At 41.0% G+C, this 19,121-nt stretch overlaps 1 gene segment (V, D, J or C); it reads left to right on the top strand.

The window, feature by feature from the left end:
- The window catches only part of LOC140599256 (immunoglobulin heavy variable 3-74-like), a 571,793-nt gene that overhangs the window by 221,047 nt on the left and 331,625 nt on the right, over positions 1 to 19,121 (top strand).

The raw sequence follows: 19,121 nt of genomic DNA, 5'->3' as shown, positions 1-19,121 counted from the left end.
CCCTCAATGATATTTTAACTCATCTTCTCTCCTTTCCCTTTATTCCCTTTCACTAATTTTTGTATTCCCCAAATGAATGAGACCATATAATGTTTGTCCTTTTCCGATTGACTTATTTCACTCAGCATATGTCCTCCAGGTCAATCCACATCGAAGCAAAAGATGGGTATTTGTCATTTCTAATGGCTGAGTAATATTACATTGTATAGATATACCACATCTTCCTTGATACGATGATTTCTTAAATAAAATAATTTTGTTTTTGTTACATTGAATTAGTGAGCTTATACTATATACTTCTTTTCTGATTTTCAATAATCCATCAGGTGCTTATAACACCCAGTACTGATGACATCACTTGCTCTCTTCAATGTGCATCACACAATGACCCAAAACACCCACTAACCTCCCAGCATTATACCTCATTCTGTTTCCTGTAGTTAATGGTTTCTCATGTTCTGTCTCCCTCTCTAATGATTCCCAGTCTTCCTAGCTTTAGCCAATGTTCCTTTCACGTGTTACATATATTCCACACTAGACAGAAATGATATGATTATTGTCTTCTGATTGACTTATTTTACTCAGCAAAATACCCTCCAGTTCCATCAATGTCACTGTAAATGGTAGGTGTTTGATATTTCTGATGGCAGAGTAATATCCCATTGTATATATTCCACATACTATTTATCCATTCTTCTCTTGTGGATGTCATGCCTCCCTCCACGGTTTGCCTACTGTGTACTCTGCTGCTATGAACACTGGGGTTCAGGTGCCCTTTGCATTACTACATCTGTATGCTTGGGATAAATACTCAGTAATACAATTCCTGGGGCACAGGGTAATATTCATAACAGAGGAAAAACCAGAGGTAATACTCTCTGCCATAGATCTAATTAAGTGGGATAAAGTAAAAAATCAGAGCTCAAATTCAGGAGACTAATTTTAAAGTTACTAGTTCCATTTCAGGAAAGCTGAAACACACCACATTATAACTTAGTGTAGAAATGAACCAATTCAGTTGTAAATTAAAAATTATCAAGGTGAGAGAGTCTAAACTAGATGCTCTAACAGCCATGGTAAATGAGGTCGAAAGGAGCATAGGTGGCATAGAATACAAGGTGATAGAAAGGAAGGAAGGTGAGGGAAGTAGAGAAACACAACTAATGGACCGTGAAAGGTTTGACTAATCACTAGTGCCATAAGTTCAACCTAAATTAAAATATTTGCGGCCTATGAAGGGAATAAAGAGAGAGAAGAACAGAATGTATATTTGAGAAAATCAGAGCAGAGACTCCTTTTCTTTCTTTTTTTTCTTGAAAGATGTAATTTATGTATTCATGAGAGACATAGAGAGAGAGAGGCAAAGACATAGGGGGAGAGAAGAATAGGCTCCATGCAGGGAGCCTGATGTGGGACTTGATCCCGTGTCTCCAGGATCATTCAGTGGGCCAAAGGTAGGTGTTCAACTGGTGAGCCACCCAGGAGTCCCAATAGACACTCCTTTTCAACACAAAAATACATCCAGATTGAAAGTGAGGGAGTAAACAACCACTAATCATGTCAATGGACATCAAGAGGAATGAGGTGTAGCAACACTTATATCAGATGAACTAGAATTTAAAACAAAGACTATAACAAAGGATGAAGAAGGATACTATATCATAAAAATGGTTTATCCAACAGAAGATCTACCTTTTCTAAATATTCATAGCACTAACTTTGGAGAAGACAAGTGCACAAACCAAATAACCCTAAATTTAATGAAACTCCTAGCTACTATTACCTTAACAGCAGGGATTTCAATGTCTCTCTGACATCAGTGAGAATCATCTAAGCAGAAGCTCAACAAGGAAACAAGGGGTTTGATAGACATCCTGGATCAGACATACTTCACAAATATATCAGTGCATTTTTCCTAAAGCAGAATACATGTTCTTCTCTATTGCACATGGAAAATACTCCAGAATTGATCATACACATGGTCACAAGTCATGTGTCAAGTGGTACAGAATGTCGGAATTCACTCCATGCATATTTTCAGGCCAATATGCTATGAAACAAGAAGTCAAACCCAATAAAAACATGCAAGACCCCTAAACGACAATGTGATACCACCTCACACCAGTGAGAATGGTGAAAATTAAGAAGACAGGAAAGAGCAAATGCTGAAGAGGATGTCGAGAAAGGGGAACCCTCCTGCATTGTTGGTGGGAATGTGAACTGATACAGTAACTTTGGAAAACTGTGTGGAGCTTCCTCAAAGAGTTAAAAATAGATCTGCCTTAAGGCCCAGAAATTGCACTGCTGGGGATTTACCCCAAAGATACAGATGCAGTGAAACACCAGGATATCTGCACTCTGATGTTTATAGCAGCAATGTCCACAATAGCCAAACTGTGGAAGGAGCCTCGGTGTCCATCAAGAGATGAATGGATAAAGAAGATGTGGTCTATGTATACAATGGGATATTCCTCAGCCACCAGAGAGGAGGAATACCCATCATTTGCTTCAATGAGAGTGGAACTGTAAGGTATTATGCTTAGTGAAGTAGGTCCATCGGAGGACAAACATTATATAATTTCATTCATTTGGGTAATATAAAAAATAGTTTAAAGAATTATAGAGGAAATTAGGAAAATAAGTGGAAAAAATTAGAGAGGGTGACAAAACATGAGAGAGTTCTAAATCTGGGAAATGAAAAAGAGGTAGTAGGAGGGGAAGTAGATGGGAGAATGGGGTGACTGGGTGATGGGCACTGAGGGGAACACTTGACTGGATGAGCCCGGGTGCTATGCTATATGTTGGAAATCAATCTTCAATAAAAATATATATAACAAATAAATAAATGCAATTAAAAGGATATCTTTTTGAAGAAGAAAAGGGGCAATAAAGAAATTAAAGAATTTAAGCAGAATTTTAATCAATGAACATTAAATCACAATCATACGATCCAGTATGTCTCTCAAACCCCTTGTTTCCTTGTAAAGCTTTGGAACACATCAAAAGCCATCCACAGAGGGAACAATGGAGCAATACAGGTCTTCCTCAAAAACAGGAAAAATATGAAACAAGCAAGATAATCCTGCACCTAAGGGCACTGGAGAAAGAGATCAAAGAAAGCCTAAATCTAACAGGAGAAGAGAAGTAATGAAGATTAGAGTAGATCTCAAATATACAGGAATTAAAAAACGAGGATAAACAAACCTCAGAGCTAATATTATGAAAATATTAGTAAGTGTAAGAAACCAATAGACAGAATTGACAATTTAAAAGTGAAAGTACCCAAACTAATAAAATCGTGAATGAATGAGGAGCGATCAAAATGATCACCCAAGAATTACAAGCCATATTAGAAGAAATTATGGGCAGTCAGCATATTCAATGATCTGGAGAAACGAATGCAATCCTAGGAACATGAAGACAACCAAAACAGAAATAGCAATGAAGGGACAAGCTGCACGGAACTGGAAATAAAAATCAATCATAATTAAGAGTCTCCCAAAAGCAGGATTACATGAACAAATGGTTCCCCGGGAAAATTCCACAAAAACAATCAACATCTATTCTGCTAAAACTATTCCAAGTAACAGAGATTGAAGGAAAACTTGCAGACTCATTCTGTGATGTTGGTATTACCTTGACCCCCAAACCAAACATCCCAGTAAGAAGGAGAATTACAGAATAATGAATTAATGATACTGAGATGATGAATCTGGATGCAATTTTCTCACTAAGATCCTAAACAGCAAGATCCAACAGTATATTGATAGGATTATTGACGACAATGAACAAATAACCATAATTCCTGTGCTGCAAGGTGGTTCAGTATGTGTAAACCAATCAATGTGATAATCGCATTAATAAAAGGAAAGATAAGAGACATTATTTCCTCTCAACTCATGCCCCAAAATAATATGACAAAAGACATTATTCTTTCTTAATAAAATCCTTTTCCTGTGTAGGGATAGGGGGATACACCCAAATTCATGAAAGCCATCTACAGAAGATACACAAAGAATGTCATCCTCAACATGGAAAACTGAGAGCTTTTCTCGTAAGATCAGGAACATGACAGGAATGCGCACTGTCAGCACTGTTATTCAACATAGCACTAGAAGTCTGAGACTGAGCCATCAGACAAAAAAAAGTGAAAATCATCCAAATCAGCAAAGAAAAAAAAAATCAAACTTTCAGTATTCACAGAAGACAAGATCCTTTAAAGACAAACCCCCAAAGAATCTATTGAAAAATTGCTGGAACTGATACAGGAATTCAGCAAAACTTGAGCATACAAAATCAATACAAGGAAGTCAGTGGTATTCCTATATACTACAAAATGAAACAGAAGAAAGAGAAATCAAAATCAGTGAATCCCATTTATAATTGCATCAGAAACTTCAGATAATGAGGAATAAGCCTAACCAAAGACAGAAAGGATGTATTGTCTAAAAATACTAAAATACGTATGAAAGACAGTAAAGAAGGCACAAATATGTAGAAAACATTCTATTATTATGCATTGGAAGAATAAATATTGATATAATGTCTATCCTACCAACAGCAATACGCATTCAATACAAACCCTATTAAAACACCACAAATATTTTTCTAGGAAATTCAACAAACAATACTAAAACTTGTAAGAAAACAAAAAATATTCTGACTAGGCAAAAGAAACTTGAAATAGCCCAAAGCAGAAGGCACCAAAATTGTGGATTTCAAAGTTCTGGTCATCAAGAAGATATAATGGTGGCAGTAAAATATGCACATGGTCAATGGAATAGAATAGAGAACCCAGGAATGGACACACAGCTCTGAGGGCAACAAATCCTCAACAAAGTACAAAAAACTATCGATTGGAAAAAGGACAATCTCTTCATCAAGTGGTGTTGGGAATATTGGATGACTGCAAGTAGAAGAATGATCCTGGGCCACATTCTTACACTCCACACAAAGATAAACTCAGAGTAGATGAAAGACCTAAATGTGAGGCAGGAAACCATCAAAATCCAAGAGATTTTGTGATCTCAGCCACAACAGGTTCTTGGCACTATAATCTCCAAAGGGAAGGAAAACAAAAACATAAATGAATTCTGTGAACTACACCAAGGAAGGAGCTGTCATACAGCTATGGAAACACTCAACATAATCAAAAGTCAACCTAACAAATGGTAAGAAATAGGGACGCCTGTGGAGCTTGAGCATCTGTCCTTGGCTCAGTGATTCCAGGGCTCTGGGATGGAGACCAGCATCAGGCTCCCTGTGGAGAACCCACTTCCCCCTCTGCCTATGTCTCTAAATCTCTCTCTCTCTCTCATAAATAAATAAATAAATAAATAAATAAATAAATAAATAAATAAATATTCCCCCCATAAATAAGAATGGGAGAATATATTTGCAAATCTATCTTCAGATTAGGGCGGGTTTTGAAAATTGATAAATAAATTATCAAACTAAACCACAAAGTGAAAACTACAATCAGGTAGCTCAACTACATGCAAAATGAAATTTATTGTCTCCTCTAGGTCGGCCTTATATCAACTGCATGATTTAACCAGATAATGGATCCAAAAGATGAGATGAAAGTATTTTCTGCCCCAGTTGAAGGACCTAGCAGAAAACCTGGAAAGGAAACTACAAAAAAGAAATGAAAAATTGGTAAATGGAAAGAAAATAATTTGTTTGCCTATGACAATGTTTTAATAGAGACAGTGAGTAAAAACCTCACATAACAACTAGAAGAAATAACTAATGAACTCAGGAAAATTTTAGGATTCAAAATCAGCAAATAAAGATACGGTCCTACAAACAAACAACAAATTACCTATACAAAATTACTATATAATCTGCTTTACCCTGGTATCAAAAATAAATGTTTAGGATTAAAATTTACTAAGGAGATAAAATATTCTATGGAAAATGACCTACACTGATGAGAGTCTTTTGAAATTGCAGACAGAAATGCAAAGATAACTCTGCTTACAATTTGGAACTTCAAATAGTCATAGTGCCATCTACACAAATTGCTAGAGAATTGTGGTGTAAGATTTGTGTTGACTTTAAAGACTCAAATGTAAGTCTGGAGCTGAATATATAGTCAGAGGGCATGCAAATAGGGCCCTCTTTGCACTGATTAAACCAGCCCAGCCCCGACCCTGCAGCTGGGAGTGGAGCCCCAGCCCTAGGATTCCAACATGACTCCATTCAGTGCTCAGGACACAACACAGTCAAACAACCATGGAGTCTGTGCTCAGCTGCATTTTCCTTGTCATTATTTTAAAAGGTAATTCATGGAGAACAAGAGACCTTAAGTACGTGAGTGGAGATGAGTAAGAGAAACAGGTGATGGGGGACCATTTCCTAACCAGGATGTCTTGTGTCTGTAGGTGTCCAGGATCAGGTGCAGCTGGTGGAGTCTGGGGGAGACCTGGTGAAGCTTGGGGAGTCCCTGAGACTCTCATGTGTGGCCTCTGGATTCACCTTCAGTAGCTGCTGGATGCATTGGGTCCGCCAGGCTCCAGGGAAGGGACTACAGTGGGTTGCAGAAATTAGCGGTAGTGGAAGTAGCACAAACTACGCAGACTCTGTGAAGGGCCAATTCACCATGCCCAGAGACAATGCCAAGAACACGCTGTATCTGCAGAAGAACAGCCTGAGAGCCAAAGACACGGCCGTGTATTACTGTGTGGGGCACACAGTGAGGTGACCTCAGCGTGAGCCCAGACACAAACCTCCCTGTAAAAGGGGATTAGGACCACTGGGGAGTGCACAGTACTCATCACTTCTGTCTTGAAGGCCCAGGAGCAGGTGCAGATGGATGTTCTGGGCAGGTTTCCTTTCAGTGCCTGGGCTTCCTCTCCAAGGAGCAGTTTCCCCCAAGGAGCCTCTCTGGGCACAGGATTCTGTGCTTACATATTCAGGGATAAATTTTGATACATAGACCAAGTATTAGCCCCTTCATTATAGAGTACAAGCTGATGGTTACCACATGGGAGGTAAGTGGGGGATGGGTGACCTGTCAGATGGGGATTAGGGAGTGTATTATTTTGCAGGACACATTGTAGGAACCCACATCCTGGGAGTGTGAGAAACCCTGATGAGAGAAGAGCTGTGGGGGAGGGCTGAAGAGGTGACAGGGACAAGGATTCTCCTGACTTCCTCACACCAATGAGTCAGGGGTTTGGGAAAGAGATAATGCTCTTGTGTGCACGACATTCTCTCTAGGAGGTTTGAAGAAACAACTACACTGAAGGAATGATACAGATTAAACACTTTGCATCAAGAAAGAACCATTAGTTTTGTAGTGGGGATATTTTCAATCACTTATGGAGAGAAGATGATTAACCTTGAGGCACCATCTGGGAAGACTTGGGAGGTGTCAGGCTGCAGAGTCTGGGACTGTAGATCCATCATTATCAAGCCTGGGATATCTCCCCCCTCTCCTTTTTTTTGAAATGTGATAATTTTCTTCAGGAAAAGAAACGATGTGAGCACTATGGATGAATTTCTCTGTCCCAGTCTCCGGTGAGCATTACAACCATCACATTCTGTTAGGACATTCATGAACTCATGGTCACAAGTCCTGGGCTGACAGGTGTACCAGGTTCAGGCTCAGTTAGGTCAGCACCTCATCTTTGCAGTCCCCCTTCACTGCTGAGTTCCTGCAGAGGCTCCTCTGCACACAGCTAAACCTGTGTGTGGTCCTGTCCCTGGGACAGTACTGGTGTTCACCACAAACTTGGGCATTATTGTATGACCTGGAATGTGACACTGAAATCCAACCTATACTCTTTCCCTGACCACAGGGTCCGGGTACCACACAAAGAGCTCATGTCTACACACCTTTATTCCCCTAAGGTCTCGAGGTCTATCTGAAGTCAGCTCCACCAGCTAGTCCATGCTTGCAGGGCTACATCCTTGCAATGCTCCTTGTGGGTTCCACCTGGCATCTTGGAATCAGATAATGTTGTTTTGAGAATCATTCATCCTCAGGTTTAGAGGAGACTTTCCCAGGGTGATCATATGCTGAGTCCTGCCCACATGTGTTTCAGATAATGAGAAGTGAGAATTTGGGATGAGGATATTTAGACAGATTTGGAGTGGAGATTATTTCCCCTCCTTGTTTCCAGAGCAGCCCTCCCTGAATTTTCATGTCATGATTGTTCATCAACCTTCACATAGAAAAGACCATTGACCACCCATAGTCTCATTACTTCTTCTGGGGCCTTACATCCCTCTATTACCTCTCCTAAAAGCACCGACATTACTTGAGGAGCCACCAAGATGCTCCATAAGGGATATTATTTCCTTTTCTGTCTCTTATGTGTACTTCTCACAGACTCTTTCATGTTTTTGGAGTACAGCATAGTGACAGGACGGAGTGGTGACCTATGTTTTGCCCAGGGGCTCCACCATCAGGAAACTATATTAATCTTAGGATGTCTAAATTAATGAGACTCAGAAATGTCCCTTTTACCACGTAATAAAATATTCAGTTTCTGTCCATGATCAGGACACCACAGTCAACCGTGGGACTCCAAGCTCCACATTCAGGCCACATGCTAAGTCATTTATCACATCCCTACAGCCCTCGAAACTTCATCTTAGAAATGCATAATCTCCACTCCAAATCTGTCTAAGTATCCTCATCCCAAATTCCCACTTCTCATTATCTGAAACACATGTGGGCAGGACTCAGCATATGATCACCCTGGGAAAGTCTCCTCTAAACCTGAGAGGATGCATGATTCTCAAAAAAACATTATCTGATTCCAAGATGCCGGGTGGAACCCACAAGGAGCACCAGCTGTAAAACCTTCCCAGTGCAGGGATCATATGGAGGGGATATAGGAGTTGGACAGATATTTCTAAGAATAACTCAGAAAGAATTAGGTTCTGAGGCCTGGGATTCTCTCTGGTTCCGGGATCTACATGGGGTCTGTGGCTCTTCCCTTGGGGAGCTCTATCCCTTTCAGGATCTGTGAAAATGTGAGAATATGTGTGTTTACCAGCATGCCCTCTGTTATGAGAATTAGGGGGGCCCATGGCCATCTTTCAAGTTATCCTCTCTCTCCCTGTCACCCCGTGTGGGTGTGATCCTACCTCTACACCTTCTTAAACACTGTGCAGGGCTCTGCTGCATGAGCAGGGATTCATTGCACATGAATAAAATCAACTCACAGCCACACTACGACACTGGAAATAATCATATTTTATTGAAGATATAATCCCCAACTTTCACAAATTCTGGTGCTTAGTTTGTCCACCATTCAGATGTCTAACATGGTAGTGATTCAGTATCATCAGTTATCTGCATGTAGTTATACATAGTGTTGAGGACAATCTCCATGGAGGAATTCTCCAGGACTGATGTGAAATGGGACCGTATCCAGTTCAGGGACAGATGAGGATAGGGGTGAATATGCTGCCAACCAGCTGCCCAGCGACCCTATGCAGTATTGGGCTGATGAACAGGGAAGGGGATCATATGTGGTATCCTGAGTCTCAAACCTGACTATGCACATCAAGATATTCATGAATTATTGTTAAGGGAAAGTACACACTGTGCACATATCTCAAGAACATGCCCTTCCTTCCACAGTCTATGAAAATGGTCTGTCCATTGACCCCATCTTATTGAACAATGTCATCCCTCTCTCTCCTAATCACAGTGACGCTAGTACAAGGTCCCCACAATAGATTCCTGCTCTTTGAAGGATGACACCACCACCTCAGCAGGCAGGAGGAACGGGCCCATTCTACACATCTACAGTAAATCCTCTAGTCGAGAAGCCCCAGGGTGAGGGTCCCTGGATCAAGTTGAGGAGAGGGTTTCGTGTCCTGAGGGCTCCAGTCCTGAAGGTTGGAGTGGTCCGTTTAGGATCTAGGACATGGGTTCCCAGATGTAAGTGCTTTTCTGTTCCTCCCAGGCAGCCTCAGTCTCTATGTGGCAAGGCCCTTAGTCCCATGCACATGTGAGTCAGGACATTTGTGAGGATGGAATAATCCACAAATCCTCCCCTTGGTTGAAAAGCCAAGCATTGTGTTTAGGGAAGTGACTCTTGCATCCCCGCCTGGGTATCCTGTGCTCCTCACGCCTGCTGCTGACCATCATTCCCTCTGAGTGCTCATGTTGGAGGCTCACTCAGGGAAGGCAAGTCCTGTCCCCATCCTGTGATGTCCTTGTCCACAGGAGATCTGTCCCAGTTTCCCCTGCAGGACTCTGGATCTGGGCTGGGGAAACCCAGGCAGACCCTTACACTTACCTGCTCCTTCTCTGGGTTCTCACTGCACCTGTCAGTGAGGGTGTCACATGGGTCCATCAGCCTCCAGGGGGAGGCCCTAGAGTCAATGCCAAAGTCTGGAGAGAAAATGCTAAGTACCACAACCTGTCTCCGAACAGAAGCAAGATGTATAGAAATTCCAACACCTGGAAAGATAAATGATTATGTTTCGCACCAGAAGTACACCTATTCAACGTGATGAACAACCAGCTGATGAGATACAGCAGAGCATCTGCCATGAAATCACAAGTTCACGTTTGAGCATGAGAACAGAATTGCTATAGTTTATGAAAACAACACCATGAAAATCAATCCCCAGAATCTATATTTATATAATATGTAAACACTGAGTTACTAGAGACCAATTACAGAACAGGTCAACACTGAGTAGACCAGGAAAAAAAAACTACAAGACTTTTCAGTATATTGTCAACGGAGAAACTATTCATAGGCAATTATTAATCATGAAATTGGAATGTTATAGATAAAATATCAATATGCATAATACCAAATATTAAGAATACACTTTGTGAAAAATGAACTAAGTGAACCTGTTGAACAACCAGACTGATCAGATACAACAGAGCATCTTACATGAAATCACAAGTTCACGTTTGAATATGAGAAAAAAATTCATACAGTTTACAAAAAGAGCAACATGAAAACCAATTGCCAGATTCTATATTCATATAAAAAAATAACACTGATATAGTAGAGACAATTAGGGGACAGGTCAACACTGAGGAGACCAGGAAAAAGAAAACAAGACTTTTCAATATATTGGCAATGGAGAAACTATTCATAAGCAATCATTAATCATGAAATCAGAATGTTATAGGTAAAAATAATTATGCATAGCATCAAATATTAAGAATACACTTAGTGAAAATCAGCTACATTTTTCTACCCACATATTAATCAAGGTAATAAAATACAAGATATGGACCAAGAGAAAACTTGCACAAATTTCATAACCAACAAAGAACTTTCACCTGAATATCATAAGAACCCTCAAAACTCAATGGAAAAGAAACAACAGAATTCATCTATAAAACAGGCATAGCCTTGTGTGAATATGTTATACAGGAGGGTACAGATACATGAAGTAAGCACAGGAGAGGACACATCCCACCAGGATCTTTCAGGGTAATGAGATGCTCTATACACTCATCATGGGGGCTCAGGCATGAAAGAAGCAATGACCAGAACATCTGGGAAGCATGCAGGACACCTGTGTTTCAACCCTGTAAGTAGAAATGAAAAATGAAACAGAAGCCCTGGAAAATCATTTTTCTGTTACTCCTGAAATTAAAGATGGATAACCTACCAGGGGACCTGGAAATCCCACTCCTCAGTGATTGCTCCAGAATAAAGAAACCCAATGTTCTTGTAAAAATGGCATGTGATGAATTATAATGTCTTCATTTCTGTTAGATGCCTAGAAAACCCCCCAAAAGCCTGATTTAAAGAATAATGCCAGTGGAAAACATCCATTAATGGGACAGGATTCTGCAATAAGAACCACACTATTGATGCCCACCTATGATCCTAGGGGAACATCAAGGACATGCTGTTCCATGAAGGTCAGCAGTCTCAGACATGACAGGCCGTGCAGCCTGGGGCATTTGTACAGCCAGGCCAGGGTCACAATTGTTTGGTTGGGCTTTCTCTCCATCTCTCTTCCCCAAACCCAGATGATGAGCTCCTCTGCATCAGGCTGCATGCTGCTCTCCTGTGCACACTGAAACAAACCTGCATCAGGCTGCATGCTGCCCACACTGAATCAAACCACCTCTTGTCCTCTGATGGGGGGTTCCTGAGAGTCTGACGTGTCTTGTGATAGGAACTGTCCCCTCCAGCATCTCTGGCTCTGGCTCTCTCCTGTAGATGCGCAGGACTAGGTTAAGACACCTCTACTGAGTCCATCTGTCTCCAGCTACTGTCTCTCCCCACAACCTGAGGTCTAGACCTTCCTCTCACTCAGATGGAAATGAGGTCAAGTGTTTGGGAACAGAGTGAGGTCACAGTTTTAATCAACTGTCTGCACAGGATCCCACTACTGTTTGTTTTCTATAGAGAAATAAATATAGAAAAACTTGTCCAGATTAAAAAATCATATTTTATATATTTATTTAGAGAGAAAGAGAAGGAGAAGAGTCGGAGAGAGAGAAAGAAAATCTCAAGCAGATTCCCCATGACCAGAGTCTGACTTGGGGCTCAATTCCAGGATCCTGAGATCACGACGTGACTCACAACCAAGAGTTAGATCAAGAGTTAGATGCTTAACCATGTGAGTCCACCAGGCGACCCATCCTTGAGCAACTGTTTAAAGAGAGATTTGTGTTTGTTATTATTGTGTTTTGTCAGACTTTCTATTGAGGTTAAAAGTCCCTTCTGTATTTTGGAGACTAAATCCGTCTCAGTATATAGTTGAAGACACTGTCTCCCATTTCATAGGCTACCTTCTTTCTCTGCTAATATTTGTTCTGCACACTGTGCATGAGGTAGGCTCACTCATCGGTCTTTGTTTTTTTGGCTGTGATTTTAATGTTAAATCAAATAAATCATGAAATGCCTGGGTGGCTCAGGAGTTGAGTGACTGCCTTTGGCTCAGGGCGTGATCCTGAAGTTCTGGGATCGAGTCTCACGTCGGGCCCCCTGCATGGAGTCTGCTTCTCTCTCTGCCTGTGTCTCTGCCCCTCTCTGTGTCTCTCATGAATAAATAAATCTTAAAAAAACAAATAAATCACAGCCAAGTTAATATCACAATGTTTTCCCTTTAGTTTACCTGTATAAGTTCTAGGGTTGAGGCTTCTGCTTAACTTTTTAATCCCTTTTGAGCTTTTCTTTGTCCTTGTATCTGTGTGATGTTTGATAAGGACCAATTATCATTATTTGTATAGGTTGTCCCACACCATTTTGCTATAGAGACTATCCTTTCCCACTTTGCATTCTTAGATATCTTGTGGTTGAAGGAATTCTGACTCTATATGCACACATTTACTTCTGGGCTCTGTAATGTGCTCCACTGTCTCCATGTCTGATGTTAGGCAGTCACTGAAATGTTTAATGTGCGACTGAAATCCATTTCTGTAGAGGGATGTGTGAAGTCTGACTATTGTTCTTATTTCTTCAAACTGTATGGTGACTTTCATGTGATTTTATTTTCCATATGAATGTGGAGTTTTTCTATTATGTAAGAAAACAATTAATATTTGATAACTTTACATTAAAACCATTAGAACAAAATATATTTGTGTATTTGTATAAACCAAGAAAAATACTCAGGGAGAGTTAATAAGTATATAGAAAATAAAAATGAAATTTAACTCATAGGCACTCTAGGAAAATAGGTAAGCCTTAATATATATAAGAAGATTTCAAAGAGAAGAAATTACTGACACCAAAAAATAGAAAGGACCATGAAAAAAATTCTAAGATTTTAATAGTGCAAATAATGGATAACCAAGGCAAATTAAAAAATTCCTAGTATTATCAATAAACGAAAACTGTTTCATGAAGAAATAAAAAATGAACAAAACAGAACAAATATGAAGCCTGAAACCATTATCTAAAAATTCTGCCTGGGGCAGCCCAGGTGGCTCAGGAGTTTAGCTCCACTTTTGACCCAGGGCCTGATCCTTGTGACCCAGGATCGAGTCCCACATCAAGCTCCCTGCATGGAGCCTGCTTCTCCCTCTACCTGTGTCTCTGCCTCTCTCTCTATGTCTCTCATGAATAAATAAAATCTTTTAAAAAGTTCTGCCTCAAAAAACATAATGAATAATTTAAAAAGAATAATGCAATGAAAAAAACAAAATCAGAATGCTTTATCTACGAATATTCAAAATATTTTAAGAATTAAGGCCAAACATTTCAGTGTCTTTCAAAACGTATTTAGGATGGATCATGACCAAATTGATTTAAGGAGGCCGGGTTGAGTCTGGCAGCAAACCCACACCACGGACCCCACAAGGTGGGTCTCATGGGTAATATCTCAGATGCATATAAATGCAAAAATCCTTGCATCCTGAATCCAACAGCATATGGACAGATCGCACAGGATGACCTAGAGGGAATCATCCCTGGGATGCAAGGATGCTTCAATATGCCCAGACATAAATGGGAACCCTGTATTGACAGAATGAAGGACTGGACGTACATGATTCTTTCCTATGATGCCTAAAACCGCTTGAAAATGTCTCACATGCTTTTATCTTGAAAACATCTTAACTGTTGAGGCAGAAGTGATTGCCTCCACAAATTAGTCACATTTTATGAAAAACCCAACACTGCATTCAAAAGTTAAAACCTGAAGCCCTTCTGTCAAGTCAGGACCCACAAAAAGTCAAAAGGAAATGAAAAGTCCATTTTTTCCCATATATTTGAACACTTCATATCGTCAAAAGACATGACACACAGTGGGCTAGAGACGTAAAGCAATCCCTGTTAATAACTTGTATAGAATCACATCTATGTGTGGTGCTGATTATATATTCAAAGGACATGCAAATAGGACCCTTCCTCCACTGATTAAACCAGCCCAGCCCCAACCCTGCAGCTGAGAGAGGAGCCCCAGCCCCTGATCCCCAGGTGAACCCATTCAGGGATCAGGACAGAACACAGACAAACCACCATGGAGTCTGTGCTCTGCTGGGTTTTCCTTGTCGCTATTTTAAAAGGCAATTCATGGAGAACTAAAGACCCTGACTATGTGAGTGGAGGTGAGTGAGAGAAACAGGGGATGTGGGACATTTCCTGACCTGGATGTCTTGTGTCTGCAGGTGTACAGGGTGAGGTGCAGCTGGTGGAGTCTGGTGGAGACCTGGTGAAGCCTGGGGGTTCCCTGAGACTCTCCTGTGTGGCCTCTGGATTCACCTTCAGTAATTATGGCAAGAGCTGGATCCGCCAGGCTCCATGGAAGGGGCTGCAGTGGGTCGCAGGTATTAGTGAGAGTGGAAGCAACACAGTCTATGCAGACGCTGTGAAGGGCCAATTCACCATCTCCAGAGACAATGCCAAGATCACGCTGTATCTGCAGATGAACAGCCTGAGAGCCGAGGACACGGCCGTGTATTACTGTGGAAAGCACACAGTGAGGCGACCTCAGCATGAACTCAGACACAATCCTCTCTGTAGAATGGGATTAGGACTACCAGGGGGTCTACACTCCTCCCCACTTCTGTCTTGAAGGCCCAGGAGCAGGTGCAGATGGAGGTTCTGAGCAGGTTTCCTGTCAGGGTCTGGGCTTCCTCTCCAAGGAGCAGTTTCCCCAGGGAGCCTCTCTGGACGAGGAATCTGTGCTTAACTGTTTGGTTTCTGATTTTAAAAGTTAGATTCTTTAGGAAAACAGTTACTTTATATGCACAGAAGACAAAGGTGCTTACACTTATTTACTATTTCCCTAAATATGAAAAATACACAAATGTCTCCATGTATCTCAAGGGTGAGAAGGATCCGGGGATCCCTGGTTGTTGCAGTGGTTTAGCATAAGTCTTCAGCTCAGGACATGATCCTGGGGTCCCGAGTTCATGTCCCACATCATGCTCCCTGCATGGAGCCTGCTTCTCCCTCTGCCTGTGTCTCTGCCTCTCTTTGTGTGTGCGTTTCTCATGTATAAATAAATGAAGTCTTCAAAAACATAAAGGAAAAAAGAATACAAAAATAGAAATTCAAAGGGACACATGCACCTGGATTTTTAAGCAACATTATGTACATTAGTCAAACTATCGAAACTATTCATACATGGAATGAAATCTAATCCATTTCGAACTATGTGGATGGAGGTAGCAATTATAATGCTAAGTGAAGTGAGTCAAAGTAAGGCAATCACTGTATGACTTCAGTCATATTTAGATATGTCATTAACGAGCTTGGAATATCTCCTTCTTTTTTTGAAATCTGACAACGTGCTTGGGGTAAAGAAATGATGTGAACCCCATGGATAAATTTCTCTGTCCCTGTCTCCGTGTGAGAACCACAAACATCACATTCTGGTAGGACCCTCATGAACTCATGGTCCCAATTCCTGGCCTGAGACGTGCCAGGTTCAGGCTCAATCTAGGTCAGGACATCATCCTTGCCATCACCCCTTCAATGACGAGTTCCTGCAGAGGTTCCTCCTCACAGGGCCCTGTCCTGGACCGGTATTGGTGGTCACCACAACACAGGGCAGTAGTGGAGCTTGCAGGATGCCAGGAAATCAAACCTGCAGGTGTGAAAGAAATATGAAACAGAAGCCCTGGAAAGTCATTTTTCTGTAATGGTAATGAACTGTTTTTTCCTGGAACAGGAAGACAAGAGGACGGCTTTCCTTTAGGAGATTGATTTCACCTCAGACATCGAGAGGGTCAATATATCTCTGCATTGGCTCTTTCTCGAGGAGTGTAAATTCCAGGTACCCACTTAGGGTGTCATATTCTGTGCCCATTCACAATGTACTACTGGAGTAGAGACACTTCATCTCTACTGCAGTAGAGATTTAGTGCAGTAAATACCCTGTGAGCCCAGACAGGGTCCTCCAAGAAGAGTCGGGGTCTGGGCTACAGGGGCTCTCAGGACCACCCAGCACAAGGCTGGTGTCCCAGGAGCAGGTGCACAGGGATCCGGGGAGGGCTTGCTCGGAGACGTTGGGGTCGCCTTGTTCAAGGAACTACCTAAAATGCAGGTAGGACAGAGAGTGCTATAGGATGTGTAATATTTTTATATAAAATACTTCCATAAATAATACCTAAAAGTAAAATTTATTGATGGACAAAATACTGAAAGTTGTGATTACTAACAGTTGACTTTATATCGATAAGTACATGAATTGATCTTTAAAATTTCAATTCATTATTGTACTCATTTTATTAGAATATCCCTTAGTCAAAATCATTATCTGCCTGTCTTACATACATGATGATATCACCCTCAGATCACATCTGCACTTCCCTGTCCTAAACCTGCACGGTTTAGGAATTTCTCCCAGGATGAGCAGAAACTGTCTTCCCCCAAGTGAGTCCAAGCTCGAGATGTCTCTTCCTTCTGGATCATGAGGCTTCTCCAGGATCTCATAGCTGCTCATTATCCTCAACCATCTCTGGTCCCAAACACACAAGATGATGCTTAATTCATAGCAATTTGCTTCTCAGGACTTTATAGGATGGCATCTTTCTGAAATTACTTTACCCACAAGAGGTAATAGCATGCATTTTGAAGGGTTCTCCTGAGGAAATGGACCCATAGCCCATTGGGTCCCATGACTTAATAGGCTGAGAGGTCCTTGATCTACATTCATGAGGTGGGGACCCAGGGGAGCCAGTGGAGTAATTCTCGTCTTACTGTGAAGGAGTCTCTCAGTGGAGAATCTGGAGACGTGCATGTGTAACTGTCTCCAAGGCAGGAGGACATGGATGTTCAAATCAAGCCTCCAGGCAGAAAGAATGATGGAAGTCTTCATCCTTCTGCTATTTATTCTATTCAGAACAACTCAGGTATCCCTTTTTCTTTTCTTTTTTTTGAAAATTTTATTTATTTATTCTTGAGAGATACAGAGACAGTCGCAGAGATGGGGCAGAGGGAGACGCAGGCTCCACGCAGGGAGCTCAATGAGGCTGTTACAGCAGCCAGAACAGGGTATGGCCCTAGTGAGACATGAACCCAAGTAATGATGCTCTGGCATTTCCACAAGTCATGTCTCTGATGACCCTGAGGGATTTGAGTGGTACCATGTCCTTCCAGAGTTGTGTTATGCTGACTGCTGTGAGGTGTGCACCTCACCACTGGGAAAGACGTTGGTCCCCCATGTCCCCAACCTAATACTCACCTACATCTGTTACTCTCCCTCCATAGACGAAAGAGGTTTCACTAGGTGATTTCATTACTGGAATCCCTCAAACACCTACAATAACTGTTTATCCTTTATTTATGTTTATATGCAATCATTCTTCTAGAGGGTTCTACACCATCCTAGTGGCATGACCTGATGTTCACAGTGTCTCTCAGCTCTTCCATCCTATTGCATAGTTTACACATGAACAAACTGGCAGAGAAGCTGTTTCAGGAAGTGAAATCCACTCATGGAAAATGAGTACCCCTGAGGGCAGGAAATATATCTCTGGTGAGAACGACCCCTTCTCTGGATCAGGAGGGAAAAACTATACTCAGAATCAGAGTAGAGTATGTAGGGCCCCGAAGGCTCTGCAAAAAACCCTTGTCAGTTCCTCACTCGTTCACTGTCCCAAACCTAAATCCTGGCCTTAAATACCCACCAATATAATGTCATATTGTCTAACAGACAGAAGTGTTGCCTACAGTGGTCATTGGGTGTCATATTTTACATATTCATGCACGTGGAAAATGAAATGCATCTCTCCATAGATATGTCTTATATCTACTGATTTATTAGATGAGAAAAAGAAAGCAGAAAAACAGAAGAGAAATCTTTTGGCCACAATAGGTTGAAGACCTACTAAGGGAAATTCAGCACTTAAAAAATTAATCAGGAGAGGGAAGAAAAGTTATTTGTTTCCATATGACATGATTGCTACAGAGGCAATGTCTACAAATTTCACAAACTCTAGGAATTAATTAATGATGTCAGGGAATGTTCCAGATATAAAATAAACAAATATAGTTATGATTCCAAAGACTAAGGAATATTATCTATATAATATTCACAAAACTATGACTTTAGCTAGCATCAAAAATAAAGATTTAGGATTAAATTTCAATAGGGGATAAAATACCATAGTAAAAATGATGTATTTTGACAAAAGGCTTTTTTTTTAAGAAAACAGAAATGAAAAGTTAACAATGCTCACAGATGAGAATATCATATTTTCACAGTGACATCTG

Source organism: Vulpes vulpes, chromosome 6 (assembly GCF_048418805.1).
Source record: "Vulpes vulpes isolate BD-2025 chromosome 6, VulVul3, whole genome shotgun sequence".
Classification (NCBI taxonomy): Eukaryota; Metazoa; Chordata; class Mammalia; order Carnivora; family Canidae; genus Vulpes; species Vulpes vulpes.
This window is presented reverse-complemented; position numbering and strand designations above follow the sequence as displayed.